This window comes from Bos mutus, chromosome 7 (assembly GCF_027580195.1).
Source record: "Bos mutus isolate GX-2022 chromosome 7, NWIPB_WYAK_1.1, whole genome shotgun sequence".
Lineage (NCBI taxonomy): Eukaryota > Metazoa > Chordata > Mammalia > Artiodactyla > Bovidae > Bos > Bos mutus.
Window position 1 is genome coordinate 84,400,618 of NC_091623.1, and position 17,543 is coordinate 84,418,160.

Here is a 17,543-nt window from a genome sequence, read left to right on the forward strand (position 1 = left end):
CTGGCTTCCTGACAGTCCGATCCTCCTCCTCCAGTCAGTTCTGATTTAGTGTGGTGTGAGCGGCAGGGTTGAAGTGGCCACTTGAGGGCGACATCGCTCTTCCTTTGACTGGTGTCAGACTAGCAGCTTTGCGCCTTAGGAGTCCTGGAGTTGAGGAGAATGCAGACGTTCAATTCCTCTCCTTTGGGGTAGCTGAGAGCAAAACAAACGTGGTTTAACAGAGGCCTCAGGCTAGAAGGCAGGGAACTTTTATGAAGTTTTGCTTGTAAGACGTCCTTATCATTCAAAGTGTGGCATTGCTTGTTATAAAAGAATATTGGACTAACCCCAGATCTTAAGCACCCAGCCCAGTGCTTCTCAGACTAGGCTGGTGCTCTTGCTAAAAGGCAGATTCTTATCTGGTAGGGGCTTGGGAGATTACAGTTCTAACAGGCTCCCAGGTGATGCTCACAATGGACCATATTTTGACTTTGAAAAACGTAACCTCTAGAAGCCGTAGTGGTGAAGTTGTGGTCACACCAGTTCTGCTCATCACAGGAAATGATGGATGTAGAAGACATTCTAGACAAACAAAAAAGATCAAGATACTGCAAGCTCTAGGCATGTAATTTTCCTTTTTAAGCCCTATTAGCAGCACAAGGAGCAGCTGACCCAGGTATAAGCAGCTTCAGGGCTGTGGAAGAAATTTCTTTCTTGCCCTTATCCCTCCAGTTGGCTGGCATCACCGACTCAATGGACGTGAGTCTGAGCAAATTCCGGGAGATGGTGAAGGACAGGGAAGCCTGGTGTGCTGCAGTCCATGGGGTCAGAAAGAGTCGAACATGACTGAGCAACTGAACAACGACAATCCTTCCAGTAGCCCAGATTTCTGAGGAACGTTGATGATGGGCAAGCTAGGGAGCCTACAGGCACTGACCTCCTAGTGGGTATGGTCACTAGTGCCCCTCTCCCCGCCCACGCCCCCTCCACTGCCAGGTTGGGGAAGGAGTATTGCTTCCTGCCCCTGGGCTGTACATCTTACCGAGCACCAGAGGCCCCAACACGCCTTTTGACCTAAGCCTCTCCTGTTGACTTGGTGTGATGCCATTGATAGCCCCAGAAGAGGGGGTTGCTCCTGACCTCTGTAGAGGGTAGGGTCTCTAGCTGGGCATAGAGACTCCTACGAATCATCAGCATTGTGCCTCTCTGAATCCTGGACTTTGCTGCAGAGGATTATGACAAGCTTCAGAAGGACTGGGGGAAACGGGAGCCTCCAGACACCTAGTTTCGTGTTCTCTCCTTGCCTCGTGGTAGATACCCCGTTCTGAGTGGTAGGAGAGACACAGCTTTCCTTGTGTAGGAGGGTCCCTGTTCTTCCCCTCCACTCCCATCCATTTAAGAGGATTATCTCCTGCCATGGCCCACCCTCTGGGAGTTCTGTCTTGGCCACTTGTTTTCCAGATTTCTTTCATACCAAATCAGGAAGATGAGTGCAAGAGCCTGAACTGAAGTGGCAGGGCAGACAGTGGTAGGGAGGCTCCTCCCTGTGGATCCGCTCCTGGACTCCCCTCCCAGGTGAAGCAGTGACCCCACTGTGCCTCAAAGCCTTGGGGAGCTTGTTAAAATCTGACCCTGACCCCCGCCCCATAGGATTTTTGAGTCAGAAAGTCTGCAGTGGGGTCTGAAGATTTGTATATATAACAAGTTTCAGGTGAGGTTGATGCCGTTGTTCTGGGTGTAGAGAACCTGGGGAATGGGTAAAGAGGGAATAAATGAGGCTGTTGATTGATAGAACCAACAGCTGAGGGTGAAGGTGGTTGTGGGCTGGAGGTGGAAAGAGAAAGTAGAATTGTGGGGAGCAGAGGGAGAGGAAGACGCAGCATTATTTTTGGAAATGCCAAATCAAGTTTGGAACTTCTTTGAGGCTACTTGTGACGGCAGGATGACATGTCTCTGACACAGTATCTAGTTTACATGGGTCCCGGTGTGACCAAGGCCTCAGCAATTTGCCCTGACTTGCGGTCTCTAGCGTGTGGGGCTTCTCTTCTCTGGGACCCACTGGCCTTCAGCTTCTCTCCACGGTGCAGCTCGCTTCCCCCAGGGTAGGTAAGTCTGTGATTTCCTTTTCTCAGTGCGTGTCTTTTTCCTGACTGTGCTGAGAGCTTCTCCAGAGTGGAGAAGCACTTGCTGGGCTGGGTTCCCTTCTCAAATTGGGCCCACAGGCTCCAGAGCCCTGTTTCATGTAGGCACACCCCTGTCTACTCCCTTCCTCAAACTGGAGGAGATTTCTGTGGCTTGGAAGGGCCCTCACAGTTCAAGAGAAAAGCTTCAGGATTTCGATGTTCCCAGGTGAGGCATAATGTCATGCACTTTCCATTAAATCAGACTCCGCTCTTCAGCCTGCTACACATAGTGTTTAAGGACAGTTTAAAAATAAGCCCTGAATCGGAACGAACTCATCAAGAAGTACTATCTGTTAATGAAATTGCTTCCTGTTAATTTGAGTTTACAAAATAAATAGTTTCCGATAATCTGGCATTGCTGTTCATGGTGCCCACCTCCCAGAGTGGGCTGCTGGCAGTGGCCTGGGAGGATGGCCCCTGGCAGCCATGGCAACCGCCCCAGAAAACCTGGAAGATGCAACTAATGGGGAGCCTGGGCTTCATTTGTTGGCTCCTTGGTCCTTTCCGCAAACATTATCTTGAGTAACCATAGGGCTCTGCCCTGTCCCAAGGATGCAAATATCATCTGGACCCAGAGCTATCTCCCCATAGCGCTTCACTGGGCCCTAGAAATCAACAGGTAATTGAGAGTCAACCTGCAGGGTGGGAGTGGAGCTGAGATGTAATGGGTGAGCGGGTGGTGGCTGCATAGGCAAGTAGAGAGAGAAGGGCTGGTGCAGGAGCTGCAGAGGGAAGAGTGTGACCAAAGGTGGGCAGGGATGGGCACACGGCTCTGGATGGAAAGTGAGGGCAAGGAATGCCCAGAGATAAGGGGGTCAGGGGCCAGTGGGTGGAGTCACATAAAATGCCCCTCCCAGGATGCCTTTTTGCAGCCATTATTTTATATGGGAGTTCAAGGTCTTTCAAAATTGAGGACGGTAAGCACCACCAGACGAGGGTGCTGGGAGCAAGGTCAGATTCTAGGAAAGGCCACAGAGCTCCATGAGAGGGTCTATAAAGCGAGCTGGAATCTGGCCTGGTGATGGAGGAGCGGGGAGCGGCAGGCCCTCACCCTGCCCCCCTGCAGCTCGAGGTTACCTTGGTGTGTGCGTGGTGACAGCCGGCCCCCAGGCACCTTTGCCCAAGCGTGGCTCTCTTGAACAGGCAGGACAAAGGGGTGGGTGGTTCAGTGGGTGTCATCTATGTGGGGCCTGTGCTGATGCCTGGCATCCATTATAGGATGTGGTGGGTAAGTCATCCATGCACACAGCTTCCTGGGGGAGGTCCCAAGCACTTGGGGAGGGACTTCCTGGGCTTGGGGCCTTGTATCTTTCTTAAGAGACAAAAATGGCCTTGATTCTCTCCTGAGGGTGTTGAGAAGCCCTGGTAAGTTTCTAAGCAAAGACACAGTTTGTCTGATTTGCACTGTAGAGACGTCTGGCAGTTTGTGGGGAGAGAGCAGGAGGGGACGGACTGGCAGCAGTGGGGCTGGTGAGGGTCTCAGGTGAGGCCCAGTGGGTGGGCTGCAGGGTCAGGGCAGAGGGCCATTATCTCTGGGAAATAGCAATCCTGGGGCTGGGTGCTTTACTGTGAAGGTGGGTGGCCAGAGATCTGGCCAGGTTTCTGTGGTTAGGTGGGGGCTCACATGTGCTACGAGTAGAATTAGAAGGAATCAATCTGCCTTTTAGGAAACGCACAGTGTTATATGTTAAGAAAACACAGTACGTGTTCAGAGTGGGGATCCTGTGAGCCACAAGTGGGACAATCTGTTTGGGATGTGTCTTCTTTTCAGACCACCTCCTCCAAGTCGTGGCCCTTTGGCAGAGGGAGTTGAGGGTAAAAGATGAGGCCTGGGGGATTCTGTGCGAGGAGACACCTTGATAAGGATGCCAGTGGCTTGCCGAAGATGGCCATGGAGGGGGTTTCAGGCCCTTGGGTCTCTGGAAGTGCCAAGGACATGCTGGCTATTTGCTCTCCTAGTTCAACTCCCCAGTTTCCAACGTTCAGTATAAAATGGGTTTGGCTGAGGTTTCTCCCCCATGCATAATTGCAATTATGCAATTGAGCACTGACAGCTGGGTGACCTCCTCTTTTCTCTGCAGGGAGCAGGGAAGAGGAACACCTGCCCTGGGTCTTGGAGAGACCAGTCCAGCGCAAGAGAGTCAGGCATCCCAGTTGCTGTTCCTGGTTGGAAAACATGGGTAAGTCATCTTTGGGGACAGTTACTTCTATTTTGATGCCAGTTTTGAGCCTTTCTTTTCTTTAAAAAAAATTATTTTTGGCTGTTCTGGGTCTTTGTTGCTGTGGGGGCTTTTCTCTAGCTGCGGTGAGAGAAGGCTATTCTTTGTTGTGGGGTGCAGGCTTCTCATTGCAGTGGCTTCTTGTTGCAGATCACAGGGCTCCAGGGCACGTGGGCTGAGCATTGCGACCCCCGGACTCTAGAGCATAGGCTAAGTAGTTGTGGCACGTGGGCTTAGTTGCTCCACAACATGTGGGATCTTCCCGGACCAGGGATCGAACTGTGTTCCCTGCTTTGGCAGGCAGATTCTTAACCACTTGACCACTAGGGAAGCCCCTTGAGTCTTTCTGTTCTTATTTCATAGGTCCTCCTGGTGGTGATTAAATTTCCTTTGTTTTCAGCCATATTTGTTAGAATGGCTCAGTTAACAATGTCACCAAAAACAGGGGACCATGTGAACAACTTAGTAGGATCTTTTACGAGGACTGGAGGAGGCTCATGTTGGGGGGTGGCCCTGCGTCTGACCAGCTATAGTCCCAGTGACAATGGGGGTATTGATTTCCTGGGGCTGCTGTCACAACGTCCCTCATGCTGGAAACTTATATGACTGAGGAACGATTCTCTCACAGTTCTGGGGGCCAGAAGTCTGAAATCAAGGCATGGACAGGGCTGGTTCCTTCTGAGGCTGTGGTGGAGAATCTACCTGTGATGCTCTCCTGGCTTCTGATGGCCTCAGGTGTTCCTTACCTGTGGATGGTGTTCTTCCTGTGTCTACATTGTTTTCCCTCCATGTGGGTCTGCCTCTGTGTCCACATTTCCCCTTTTTATAAGGATTAGGGTTTACTCTAATGAACTCATTTCACTTTGTAAGGGCTCTGCTGCTGCTGCTAAGTTGCGTCAGTCGTGTCCGACTCTGTGCGACCCCATAGACGGCAGCCCACCAGGCTCCCCCATCCCTGGGATTCTCCAGGCAAGAACACTGGAGTGGGTTGCCATTTCCTTCTCCAATGCATGAAAGTGAAAAGTGAAAGTGAAGTCGCCCAGTCGAGTCTGACTCTTAGCGACCCCATGGACTGCAGCCCACCAGGCTCCTCCGTTCATGGGGTTTTCCAGGCAAGAGTACTGGAGTGGGGTGCCATTGCCTTCTCCGTTGTAAGGGCTCTATTAGATCCTAATGTTGGGAAAGATTGACGGCAAAAGGAGAAGGGGGCAGCAGAGGATGAGGTGGTTAGATAGCACCACCGACTCAATGGACATGAATTTGAGCAAACTCTGGAATAGTGGAGGACAGAGGAGCCTTGTGTGCTACAGTCCATGGGGTCACAAAGAGTTGGACATAATTCAGTAACTGAACAACAACAGATTTCCAAATAAGGTACCATTCTGAGGTATTGGGTTTAGGACTTCACACTATCCTTTTGTGAAGGACACAATCAACCCACAAGTGGCCCCTTTATGTGTGAATTTCTCAGGGACTTCAAGGTACATCTGCTCAGAGACGAGGGTGGGTTGACTGGGTTTCTGGGATTGCCCCGTGAGCAGGTCCAGGGGCTGGTCCCTCAGCAAGGGTCTCCGGGTTTGAGCAGAATGTCAAACTTTGCTATTGAGAATTCTGGCCTGGGGGCACCACTTTCCCAGACTCTCTTTTCTGTGTCCATCCTACCCCCACACCCCTGACTTGCTCTGTGGGCAGTTGTATGAGGAGGCACATGTGAGCAGGGCTGGCTTCCTAGAGACCCTGCTGTGGGTGGCCCAGGAAACTTCCAGAGAAGCAGGAATAACTCTAAGTGTAAGTCACATCCAAATGTGCAAGAATCCACCTTCCTAGTTGGCCCGTATATATGTGCCAAGAATCAGGCTGGTTTGGGTTCTGGAAGGGTGGTCTACTGGTCCAGGTTTGGGTCATCTGAAGTATCAGCACTAGAGGGCAGAGGCTGTTGGCCCCTATGACCTGTGCCCTGGGGTCGTCGGAGGTGGGCCCTGGGGCCTGTCCTCTGCTGCGCTTTGGGTCCGTTTGTTTTCATATTGTTGTTCCTGGGGTTTCAGAGTGATCACCAGGACCCCAGCCCCATATGTAGCCTTGGCTTCAGAAACCTGAGACCTAAAGGCAACAAATGAATTTCAGATGTAGATCTTGCTGCATTTAACATTTATGAGTGGCAATGAAAGGGAAGGTTGGAATGTATCTGCAGTTCTCAACCACAAGCTATAATTTTACACACTCAAACATCTGTTTTAAGATCATAGCAGTGAGTGTTGGGTAATTGGCTCTCTTTGGTCCTGGACCCATCAGTTAGGCCTCATCAACTTTATCATAAATTCTCAGGGACTTGTTAGTAAACAACATTTGGGGAGCCCGATACTGCCACACTGCAGCCAGGGAGTCTGAAGCATCTGCCTGTCAGTGTGCTAGTCCAGGAGCTGCCAACGTGGGGAGCCTGGGGCAGGAGGTGGGGAGAGAAGTTACATCTGCCTGGGAAGGAGGCAGTGGAAGGGGAGGCGAGGGTGGTGGGGGTTCCCAGTGCCTCATGCACTTGGGATTTGGGTGCAGAAATATTTGATACGGCCTGGAGGATGAGGGAAAAGGTGGATGGTCTTGGAACTAGACAGACCTGCCTCAGTCCTGACTCTACCATGAACCAGCTGGGTGACCCTGGCAAGGCTCTGCGAAATAGAGGTAATGAGGAGTAACAAGACTGTGTGTGAGGCTCACCATTCTGGCCACACAGTGAGACCCCACAAAGTAGAATATTAGTACTGGGAAGTGAAGGGAGGGGGCTGAACCAAAGAGCTGGGAGTCGGGCGGATGGTTGTCCACAGGAGCTGTTGAGGGCGCTGGGTTTGGTGGGTTCCATACGGCTGCCTCCTTATGGCAGGTGCTGGCCGTGCACGGCTGTCTGGCTGGGAGAGTGGGCAGTGTCCCCCCTGTATTGCAGGGTCCTTCCTGGCTCATCCGGGCCTCCGTGCTAGCAGTCACATTGCTCTCCTGGTCATTTGGACAGACCCTTCATCCACTGACTGGTCCACCCACCCTGACTCGACTCCTGCAGGGCCAGAGGTGCCGGGAAAGGCCCAGTAGGAGTTGTTTTTGGGGGTCGGGGCCCTGAGATGCGTGGTGCTCAATGTCCTGTATCTGGGGGTGGGTTCTGGCTGTGCCTCCTCTTTGTGTCCTGTGGTGGGGCATTCCCAGGATGCAGGAATGATGGGGATCCAACAGTTCTGCACTCCAGGGTTTGAGGTGCTGTGGGGCAGAGGGATTGGCCAGTGTGGGGCCTCTCTTTTGGCCCATTGACCTTGGCACAACTCATCTGGTGGACCTGCCTGGAATAACTGGGGCTGGGGAGGTTCCTCTGGGGAGTGCATGGTCCAAGACAGCTCAGCATTCCCTCATCATCATGGCAAGCTTCAATCTGGCCTCCTTCATGGGTTGGCAGGGAGCGATCAGAAATTCCTGAAGCCAGTTTGCTCCAGAGCACCCTTGTGACTGGTCAGACAACACAGCACAAAGGCTGGTGCCCCTGTGACTCAGCCCTGGAAACTTCAATTAGCTTCCTGATTTGTGAAATGGGATAAGCACAGAATCTACCTGTGGAGACTAAACAAGATAGTGTATGTCAGTGCTTACTGCCACCCCTGGCCCCTGCTGCTGCTAAGTCACTTCAGTCATGTCCGACTCTGTGAGACCCCATAGACGGCAGCTCACGAGGCTCCCCCATCCCTGGGATTCTCCAGGCAAGAACACTGGAGTGGGTTGCCATTTCCTTCTCCAATGCATGAAAGTGAAGAAGACGCTCAGTCGTGTCCGACTCTTAGCGACCCCATGGACTACAGTCTACCAGGCTGCTCCGCCCATGGGATTTTCCAGGCAAGAGTACTGGAGTGGGTTGCCACTGCCTTCTAGAGTTACACTATTGCAATCATTGATCATATATCGAAACATGCATTTGATCAACTGCTTCAAGTCTAGTCATCATTTCTGTTGAAGGCTCAGTCATATACTTAGTAATACAAAAATAATTCTGTGAAACAAGCAAAATACAAATGGTATAGTTAATAACATTAGTGGAATTAAAAGTAAATATTTTAGCCATGAGCCTCCGACACCAGTTGTTTTTTAAAGATTGTCAAGACTAGGGAATGGGTCACTTAGAGCAGAAATCTGATTTTTCATGTGGTTCAAAGGTGTTACATTAAAGGAATTATCAGGAACAAAAATACAGCATTCAGTTTGAATTATAGCACAGATATCTCCCTGAGATGCTGTAAGGTGTCAAGGGTCTTGCAGTTGGGTAGCATTGCCTTTCTCATCATAGAGATCTCAGAATTCAATAGGCTAATAGCCTGGTTACTATCATTTAAATCTTATGAAAGTTGTCAAGGCTTCAGTTCAGTTAAGTCGCTCAGTCATATCTGACTCTTTGTGACCCCATGAATCGCAGCATGCCAGGCCTCCCTGTCCATCACCAACTCCTGGAGTTTACTCAAACTCATGACCATCGAGTCGGTGATGCCATCCAGCCATCTCATCCTCTGTCGTCCCCTTCACCTCCTGCCCTCAATCTTTCCCAGCATCAGGGTCTTTTCCAATGAGTCAACTCTTTGCATGAGGTGGCCAAAGTACTGGAGTTTCAGCTTTAGCATCAGGCCTTCCAATGAACACCCAGGACTGAACTCCTTTAGGATGGACTGGTTGGACCTCCTTGCAGTCCAAGAAACTCTCAAGAGTCGCCTCCAACACCACAGTTCAAAAGCATCAATTCTTCAGTGTTCAGCTTTCTTCACAGTTCAACTCTCACATCCATACATGACCACTGGAAAAACCATAGCCTTGACTAGACGGACCTTTGTTGGCAAAGTGATGTCTCTGCTTTTTTAATATGCTATCTAGGTTGGTCATCGGAGAAGGCAATGGCATCCCACTCTAGTACTCTTGCCTGGAAAATCCCATGGACGGAGGAGCCTGGAGGGCTGCAGTTCATGGGGTCGCTGAGGGTCAGACACAACTGACTTTCACTTTCACTTTCACTTTTCACTTTCATGCGTTGGAGAAGGAAATGGCAACCCACTCCAGTGTTCTTGCCTGGAGAATCCCAGGGGCAGGGGAGCCTGGTGGGCTGCCGTCTATGGGGTCGCACAGAGTCAGACACGACTGAAGTGACTTAGCAGCAGCAGGTTGGTCATAACTTTCCTTCCAAGGAGTAAGCATCTTTTAATTTCACGGCTGCAATCACCATCTGCAGTGATTTTGGAGCCCCCCAAAATAAAGTCAGCCACTTTCCCCACTGTTTCCCCATCTATTTCCCATGAAGTAATGGAACCAGATGCCATGATCTTAGTTTTCTGAATGTTGAGCTTTAAGCCCACTTTTTCACTCTCCTCTTTCACTTTCGTCAAGAGGCTTTTTAGTTTCCCTTCACTTTCTGCCATAAGGGTGGTGTCATCTGCATATCTGAGGTTATTGATATTTCTCCTGGCAATCTTAGATATGTCAAGGCTTAGATATGATCAATTTCATCCTCCAACCCCATTGAAGGCACACACACCCAGAAGCTGCTACATGGTCATACCAGTAAAATACAGATCTTTGTCCCATTGGGATCATACCGAGGGTAGATTGGTTGGGGTTATCTGTAATTTGTTAACATGTATGACCTTAAATTCATGGGAATCCCAGGCTATACCTTCGTATCATCCCTGTAGTCCTAAATAAATGTTAACTCTTCTTACTCCTCAGGTTACATGAGGCAGATTGGCATTCAGTGTGAGATCAAACCCACCTGGGTCTCAACTGTGAAAAAATTCTCTTGGTGAGGCATAAGCATACAGACTCTGGTGTGGGGCAGGGCCCAGTTCAAATCCTGTCCCTGTCACCTGTGTGACCTTGGGACTGTGACTAACCTCTCTGAGGCTCCACTTACTCATCCACAAAATGGGCACAAGAACATTGTCTATTTCATAGGCTTGTTGTAAGGAGTAGATGAAATAGACTCAGTAAGTGTCTGGCTCAGTGAATGTCAGTTTCATTGTTAGGAACTTGTTTATTCACATCAAGGGAACAGTTTTTTTCTGAACCCTGCTCCTCCCCCTCACATCTCCCTGGTCCATGGAGAGGAGATGAATGTACATGACGGAGGAGATGAATGTACATGACGGAGGAGATGAACCTTGTCGGCATGTGGCACAGACAGGGGGATGGACTGAGGCCAAAATAATCATGGAGAAAGCCCCTCCCCTTTTCCATGATTAGCATACATCTGTATTTTTATCACCCTAACTCTAAACTACCACAGAAGACCTTAGATCTCGTGGCATAGGACTGTGGTTATAATTAGTTTTTAGGTATTTACAGATCTGAGAGGGGAAAAAAAGATGGTTTTTGCCCTAAGTGGGAAGTGAGTGGCAGGAGAGGCCAGCTTGGCATGGAACTCAGGGCAGAGTGTCTGCCAGCTGAATTCCAGGGCACCCTCACAGGCAGCTGGGGCTCTGAGCCTACCCTTCCCAGGCCTCACTCTGGGGCGGCTCCATGCTGCTCTCTGGAAGTCTGGCTCCCCAGGGGAGTGTGTAAGATCTCTGCTTTCCATCAATAATACGGGTTTATCTTATGTGATCTCCTCAAAGACCCCAGAAGGTGCCAGGGTCCCCCTGGCAGATGAGGAAATGGGACTCAGTCTCTGGGCCCTGCCCTGCCCCCTCCCCCGAATGGGGATGACTGGGAATCACCCAGGGGAGCTGTCACTCTCCCTGGCTTAGCATGTGCTCATCATCCATCAACTGGCTTTTTAAAAAAATAAGTTAAAATATATTAAAATATTTAAAAAATATTTAAAGAAAAAAAATTATTTGTTTGGCTGCACCAAGGCTTAGTTGTGCCCCAACTGTCCCATCAGAGGTTCTTTTGTTCACTCTGACTTTACTGGTTTGCTCAGGCTTACTGGGACTGCTGTTGGTGTTCACTGTAACAGCAACCCTCTCAACTCCTGTAATCTCCAGTGTGGCATGTGGGATCTAGTTCCCTGACCAGGGATTGAACCCGGGTGCCCTGCATTGGGAGCACAGAGTCTCCGCCACTGGACCACCAGAGAAATCCCCCTACACTTGGTTTTGCATCTGGGGTTTGTGATGCCATTTCTGTGGCCAGCAGCCTGCTCCACAGGGGTCCATATGGTTCCTGGCTCGCTTCCTCAGGTTTCTGGCCATCCTGGGTTCCTCTAAGTGAAAATGAATCCCCACAGTTGCTCTTTCCCATCACCCTGTTTGTCTCCTTCGTGGTTTTATCACAAGAGATGCAGAGTGAGGGGGCTGAGAGAGAGAGGGCTTAGAACCAGACACATCTGTGTGTGTTGTTCCTGACCCTCCATGGACTGAGTGACCTTGGATGAGTTATTTAATCCCTCAGTGCCTCCTGTGTAAAATGGAGATAATAGAACTTTCCTCGTAGGATCAGATGAGTTAATACATGTAAAATACTGAGAACAGTGCCTGCCATTAGCGTCAATGCTCAGGGAGTGTAAGCTATCATGATTATTATCACAGTCTGTACTCATCTTATTTGCTAGTATCATAGCCACTAGACTGTAAGCTCCCGGAAGGCAGGAACCACAGTCTCACCTAATCTCTGCTGTACTCCAATGCTTATGACACACCCAGGATGACGTGGGTGGTCCACAGGAGCTGAGTGAATAAAGCAGCAGGACCAAGGTCATCTCAGTGGATGGGAGAGGTCAGGCCTCAAGTGACGGAGGCCTATTTCAGGGCCTGGGCTTTGTTCACTCCCCACTGACATTCCTAGGTAAAAACATCCTAAACTATTTAAACTCAACAGTTCCTGTTCAATTTTATGCCTTTCCTCAGGAAAGTAATTTATAGAGGAAAATAAAAGGGTGTCCTTCCTTGCTGAATCAAGCTTGGCATCAGCTCTGCTGTAGCAGGAGAGTGGCTTGGTCACTGGTGTTGGGGGTGGGATGGAAACAGCGGCAGGCTTGTCCTTTCCTTTCCCTTTGTTCATTACAAAGCTTATCTGTGCCAACAAAAGACCCTCAGTGATGCTGGTGCCATCTGCCTTGTCCTGGTCCTCTGGTGCTAGTATTCCCATGCGGGTCTGAGAAAGGGCTGGCCTTTTTCCAGGGGTCCATTCTAGCCCAGCCTGGTGCTTGAATCTTGGAAGTGCAATGGGGAGGGGACACTTGGGCAAGGAAGGAGGGGACTTTGGAGTGTGGTCCCATGGCCAGGTGGCCTCAGGGTGTGACTGGTCCAGTCCATGTAGGGGGGGCATTAGGAGATGTTGGCATCTGCCCACCTAGGCAGGAGGAGAGACAGGCAATGGTGCCTGGCTGCCTCGTCTTGGACAGTTCATGTAACCTCTGTGAGTCTCAGTGTGTAAAGTGGATACAGGAGTCCTGCCTTCTCCCCTTCCCCACACCACACTTCTAGAGCTCTAGAGACACCAGGGCCTGTGATACCACAGTTCAGGGACCATCTGGGAGATGAACTGGGGTCTCCCTCCTGGCAGCAACCCTGAAGTTTCCACATAGCTAGGGGGCTGAACACCCTCTCTGATCCTCCTCTGGGAGTGTTTCTGGGCAGGAGGGTGATAAGGTGGATAAGAAGGGCCTGCTTGGCCATGTCTCTTTGTTTGTTAGTCACTCAGTGGTATCTGACTCTTTGTGGCCCCGTGAACTGTAGCCCACCAGGCTCCCATGTCCATGGGATTTCCCAGGCAAGAATACTGGAGTGAGTTGCCATTTCTTTCTCCTGGGGATCTCTCTGACCCACAGATCAAACCTGAGTCTCTTGCATTGGCAGGCAGATTCTTTACCACTGAGCCACCAAGGAAGCCCTTTGGCCATGTCTTATTTAGTGGGCAGAGCTGTTCTGTTTGAAATGTGTAGGCCTGTCTTCACCATGTCCTGAGCTTTGGGGGCTCAGTCCAAACTCCAACCCAGGAAAATTCCATTGACATCAAGTTCTCCTCTTTCCCAGGACACCTGCCTGCTCAGGGAACAACTGTTTCTAGGGCTTTATCCTTCCTCTCTATGGGCCTGGCTGGGCTCCTTCATCAGGGCCTGAAGTCCAAGGGCAGAGAATTTGAGCTGGGTCTGGTTGGAGTGAGGGGAGTGAAACTCAGGCTTGAGCCTTCCCTTGTCCCTCACCTGCTCTGAGCCAGTGTCCCTGAGACTTAGGTGCTGCTGGCCCATGTCCACATCTCCTTGTTGCCGATGGGGCCGCAGACTCACTTGTCTGATTTATGTCTAACAGCCTCCTGGTTTATACCTTTTCTCAGCAGTTTAATAATGATCCATAAATCTGTCTCCATGAACTTAGATTTAGAAGGTCTGAGTCTCTGAAGACCAGTTTGATTTTTACAAATTTTGTAAAGTAACTGGGGGATTTAAACTCTCCAGACTGGCCCATTTTCACACTTTTTTTTTTTTGACCCTTAGCCCATTGGGAATCGCTTCCCAGCATGATCTCCCCATGTATTTTGTGATTGACCTTTATGTCCGTGAACAGATTGAGTCTGGGATCATGATGGTGTCTGGGTTGTGTTCTCATTTGCTCCAACTGCTGGGCTCTGGTCGGTCCCTTGGGCCCTACTGACCCTGGTTAGATCCTCCTGGTTCTGAAGGCATGTCTTCTCTCCCTGGAGTCTCTTTCTTGGGTATTTCAGGTTCATGCCTGTGGCCCTGATGTCCTGCTGCACTGCAGGGTTTGTAGGAGAGGAGGTCCTGGTTTTGCTTTATAGCCCTCTTCTCTCTTACACCCTGGTTGAATCATCGGGGACAGAGTTGATCACATCATCAGCCTTGGTCTCTGGGTTAAGTTCGTCATGCCTGATTGTTTTTCTCCCAGGACAAGTCCTCTCCTGGGAGATACTTCAGTGTCTCAGCAGCTGGACACCCAGGGAGCTCATTGTACTCTGTTGTCAAGCTCGCTGGTTATGAGCCCAGCCAGGCTTAGCTTGAAGTATCTCCCCCTACCCATGGTTTTTGCTGGGGATTGTTCAGGGAGGATGTTTTTCCTCTGAAGGATGTTGACAGGCCTGAATGATGAGAGCTGTATGTGGAGTGGGCACAGACAAGGATAGGTGGAGCTGCCCTGGGTGAACAGGCAGTTCTGCTTAGTGGTCCCCAAATTTCTGAGAGAGAAGCCTATTGCTTCTTTTTTTAAAATTTAAATGTTAATTTTTGGAAGGGCCGATGCCTTATTTTTATTTATTTTTTACTTTTTTAAATTGAAATATAGTTGATTTACAGTTCTGTGTTAATAACTGCTGTATGGTAAAATGGATTCAGTTATATATATAATTATATATTAATAACATAATATATACAATACATTTAATGTTATTTATATATTATATAAATTATAGATTTAATATATCAAATTATATATATATTAAATATATATATATTTCTTTTAATACTCTTTTCCATTATGGTTTATTATAGGACATTGAATTTAGTAGGACCTAGTTGCTTATCCACTGTAGACATAAAAGCTTGTATCTGCTAACACCAGCCTCCCACTCCATCCCACAGCCAAATCCCTCTCCCTTGGCAGCCACTGGTATATTCTCTATGAGTCTGTTTGTTTCATGGATAGGTTCATTTATGTCATATTTAAATTACACATCTAAGTGATGTCATATGGCGTTTGTCTTTCTCTTTCTGAAAGACTTTACTTAGTATGATAATTTCTAGTTGAACCCATGTTGCTGCAGATGCCACTAGTTTGTTCTTTTTTATGGCTGAGTAGTATTCCATTGTATAAATGTATCACATCTTCTTTATCCATCTGTTGATGAACATTTAGTTTGTTTCCATATCTTGGCTATTGTGAACTTAGAATGTGAACATAGAATATTGCTGCTATGAACATATGGGTGCATGTATCTTTTTGAATTATAATTTTCTCTGGATAGATGCCCAGGAGTGGGATTTTTGGATCACAGGGTAATTCTAGTTTACATTTTTAAGAATTCCATACTGTTTTCCACAGTGGCTACACCAACTTACATTCCCAACAACAGCCCAGGAGGGTTCTTTTTTCTCAATATCCTCTCTAGCATTTGTTATTTGTAGACTTTTTTTTTCATCTATCATTTTATTTTTTAATTTTTTTTTTTTTTACTTTACAATATTGTATTGGTTTTGCCATACATCTGGCCATGCTGACTAATGTGAGAGGGTACCTCATTGTAGTTTTGATTTACACTTCTCTCTCTCTCTTTTTCCTGGCTGTGTTGGATTTTTGATGCCAGGTAGGGAATTTCTCAGAGAAGGCAATGGCACCCCACTCCAGTACTCTTGCCTGGAAAATCCCATGGACGGAGGAGCCTGGTGGGCTGCAGTCCATGGGGTTGCTAAGAGTTGGACATGACTGAGCGACTTCACTTTCCCTTTTCACTTTCATGCATTGGAGAAGGAAATGGCACCCCACTCCAGTGTTCTTGCCTGGAGAGTCCCAGGGATGGGGGAGCCTGGTGGGCTGCTGTCTATGGGGTCGCACAGAGTCGGACATGACTGAAGGGACTTAGCAGCAGTAGCAGCAGGGAATTTCTTGAGTTGTACCGAGTGGGGTCTATGCTCTAGTTGTGGAGTGTGGGTTTCTTGTTGCAGTGGGTTTTCTTGTTGTGGAGCACAGGATCTAGGCACACGCCTTCAGTAGTTGAGGCTTTAAGGCTCCAGAGAGTAGGCTCTATAGTTGTGGTGCATGGGCTTAGGTGCTCTGCAACATGTGGGATCTTCCTGGACCAGGGATTTAAGTTCCCTCCATTGCAAGGTGGGTTCTTAACCACTGGGCCACAAGGGAAGCCCCAGCATTTCTCTAATGATTAGCAAGTTTGAGCATCTTTTTCATGTGCCTATTGGCCATCTGTATGTCTTCTTTGGAGAAATGTCTATTTAGGTCTTCTGCCTGTTTTTTTTTTTGGGCCCATTTAAAAATTTTTGTTGTTGTTGAGTTGTATGACATTAATATTTTGGAAATTAAGCCTTTGTCAGTTATTTGCAAATATTTCTCTCATTTGTTAGGTTGTCTTTTCATTTATTTTATGGTTTGCCATGCGAAAGCTTGTAAGTTTGATTAGGTCCCATTTGTTTATTTTTGTTTTTATTTCTCTTGCCTTGGGAAACTGATCCAAGAACACACTGGTACAATTTATGCCAGAGAATGATTTGCCTATGTTCTCTTCAAGCAGTTTCATGGTGTCATGTCTTATGTTTAAGTCTTTAAGCCATTTCAAGTTTATTCTTGTGCATGGTATGAGGGTGTGCTCTAGCTTCATTGATTTACATACTCCTTCCAACTTTGCCAACATCACTTGCTGAAGACTGTCTTTTACCATTGATTATTCTTGCCTCCTTTATTGAAGATTAACTGACCATAGGTGTGTGGGTTTATTTCTGGGCTCTCTATTCTATTCCATTGAAACACATGTCTGTTTTTCTGACAATACCACAGTGTTTTGATTACTATAGCTTTGTAGTATTATCTGAAATTTGGGAGGGTATGCCTCCTGTTTTGTTCTTTTTCTTCAGGATTGCTTTGGTAATTCTTCTTTTATGGCTCCAAATGAATTTTAGGATTATTTGTTCTAGTTCTGTGAAAAATGTCATAGATAATTTGATATGGATATCATTAAATCTGTGGATTATTTTGGTTAGTAAGACCATTTTAACAGTATTAATTTTTCCAGTGGATATCTTTCCATTTCTTTGAATCATCTTCAGTTTCTTTTTTAATATTTTATAGTTCTCAGTGAATAAGTTTTTCACCGTCTTGGTCAGGTTTATTCCTATGTTTTTTTTAAGTGCAATTTTAAAAGTTTTTTTTTTTTTTTTTACATTCTCTTCGTGATATTTCATTGTTGATGTAAAGAAAGGCAACTGATTTCTGTATGTTATTTTTGTATCCTGCTACCTTGCTGAATTTGTTTATCAGTTCTAGTGGTTTTTATGTAGAGTCTTTTGGATTTTCTATATACAATATTACATCATCTGCATTTAATGGCAATTTTGCCTCTTCCCTTTGGATGCCTTTTACTTCTTTTTCTTGTCGATTGCTGTAACTAGGACTTCCAATGCTATGTTGAATAGAAGAGATGAGAGTGAGTGGATTTGTCTTGTTCCAGGTTTTAGCAGGAAGGCTTTCAATTTTTCACC